Here is a 2,800-nt window from a genome sequence, read left to right on the forward strand (position 1 = left end):
TGGGAGTAACCTTTAAAATAGATAATCAATTTATTATTATTATGATTATGATTATTATTATTATTATTATTGTTATTGTTATTAATTACTTAATTAATTTACTTGTGTAATTTTTTTGCATGCAGCTAGGTTCACTCTGAAATGTATTTATCATTTATTTGAAATTATTTCCACATTTATTTATTTAAATAAATTATATTAAATTTATTATTTATTAATATTTATATATTGTTTAATTTAAATATATTTAATTATTTAATCATTTAAATAATTATTTAAACATTTTAATTGAATATTTAATTATTTTAAAATTGTTTATTTAGAAATAATAATAATAGGTTTGATGGTTTAACATTTAAATGAAGATATTAAGACAGTTGTAATGTAGAATAAACATTATATTATAGTTTCATTTTTTATTTTAGTTAAACTTTTGTATTTTTGTTAGGTTTTTTTGTCATTATGGTATGTTTTTTAATATGTCTATAGTTTTTTTTAAAGTTATTTTAATACATCAAGTTAAACTAAATGAAAATGAGAAATGATGCCTTGGCCACTAACTGAGACAAGTTTTAAGGTTTTTTTTTCAGTTAACATTTATTTTATTTCAAGTAACAAAATGCAGAATAGTGAAATATTAAAATAGTAATATTTTTGTTTTTTAGTAATTTTTCATTTTTTATTTAGAAATAAAAATAATAATACATTGATGGTTTAACATTTGAAAATGAAGATATTAAGACAAAATAAAATAAATAAACTAAAAAAAGTTTTAGTTTTTATTTCTATTTTAAAATAGTTTTTTATGTTTATATCTTCTGTTTTCATTTTCATTTTAGTTAGTTTTAGTTATTTTATATTCGTTTTTTTTTATGTCTACAGTTTAAAAAAAATATATTATTATTTCATCGCTACTTATTTTAGGACATCAAGGTAAACTAAATGAAAAGGAGAAATGTTGTCTCGGCAGCTAGCTGAAATAAAAGTTTTTAAGCTCATTTTATCTCAAGTAGCAGAAGTTGTTTATGTTTGTCACTGTGCTCATCAACAATGGCGCGTCCCCCAGCTCGTGTGCGAGCGGCTCGTTTTCAGTACAGTACATCCAGTAAAAGTGTGTTTGGGAACAAAACAAAACAAAGAGCTAAACAAAAATATTAACACAGCCATAAATATTAGTATTGTCATTTTACAGATTTAAGTAAAAATAAAAATATTATTATTATATTATTTTACAGTAAAATATTACAGTAGTAACTTTTATATTTTATTTAATTATTATTTTTATTATTATGTTTTATTTACAAATATAAAATTACTATTACTACTATGATTAAAATTAAATAATTTAATACAATTATTATTATTATTATCATATAGCCATATTGATAAACATAATCACAAAATGTATATGAAAATTGTGCAGACCTCTAAACAACTTAAATTAAGATAAATAAATAAATAGTATTGCAATTTTGTAGGTTTAATGTAAAATGACATTTTTATTTTGTCAATGTTATATTTATTATTATTATTATTTTATAGCCATATTGATATAGAATTTAGCCAAATTGTGCAGTACTAGTCTTTGTCTTTGAAAAGTCAAAATGCATAAATGTAATGTAATGAACTGCATAAACCCAATAATAGAAAAATGAGATTTCCTCATGAATATTTACTCCAGGTTTCATCTGGCTAATTTAACAAGCGTCTATCAATGGATTTGTGCCTAAAACCAGAAGCTATGGGAAGTGCTTTACTGTTCTTATTGTTTGTCCCACTATCAGCTCAGACCCGAGAGGCGTTTCTGGGTCACGGTGCAGTAGTTTGCTGTTATTTTGGTCATTGTCACCTCAGGCAGTCAGAATGACGTCAGCTGATCATTACTAGACCCATTTCTGATTAAAACACTATTTATATCAGTTTAATCCCGATTATATGTGCTCAGAGCGTCTGAACAGTGCGGCGGCTGGTTGTGAGGAAAGGTGATGGCCGTCTGAACGAGTGTGTGTTTGTGATTCTGAACGCCTCCGTGATCTTCAGATGCGTTGTGTGTTTTTCAGAGTGATTGATGATGATAAACGTGTTTAATGAGAATCAGCTGTAATGGGGTCGATCTGATAATATGTGCTGAACTCCGTCAGCCGCTCGTTTGCTCTGATTATAATCAGCACAACTCTCTTCTCAGGCATCACACATAATTAGTATTATAAAAAATATTAAGTGATAAGTATGTTGATAAGATGTTAAACTAGTACTATAGACTAGTAGATGTCACGCTAGTACTGTAGATGTTGGACTAGTACTGTAGATGTTGAACTAGTACTATAGACTAGTAGATGTTGCGCTAGTACTGTATGTTGGTCTAGTAGATGTTAAACTAGTTCTGTAGATGTTGAACAAGTACTATAGACTAGTAGATGTTTCGCTAGTACTATAGATGTTGAACTAGTACTGTAGATGTTGAACTAGTACTATAGACTAGTAGATGTTGCGCTAGTACTGTATGTTGGACTAGTAGATGTTAAACTAATAGTTGTTAGACTATCATTATAGATATTGCACTAGTACTGTAGATGTTGAACCAGTACTATAGATTAGTAGATGTTGGATTAGTACTCTAGATGTTAGACTAGTAGATGTTGGACTAATACTGTAGATGTTGAACTAGTAGATGGATTAGTACTGTATGTTGGACTACTAGATGCTGGACTAGTACTTTAGATGTTGAACTAGTAGAAGTTGGACTAGTACTGTAGATGTTGAACTAGTACTATAGACTAGTAGATGTTGCGCTAGTACT

The sequence above is a fragment of the Sinocyclocheilus grahami genome, unplaced genomic scaffold (genome assembly GCF_001515645.1).
Source record: "Sinocyclocheilus grahami isolate Dianchi unplaced genomic scaffold, SAMN03320097.WGS_v1.1 scaffold1595.1, whole genome shotgun sequence".
Lineage (NCBI taxonomy): Eukaryota > Metazoa > Chordata > Actinopteri > Cypriniformes > Cyprinidae > Sinocyclocheilus > Sinocyclocheilus grahami.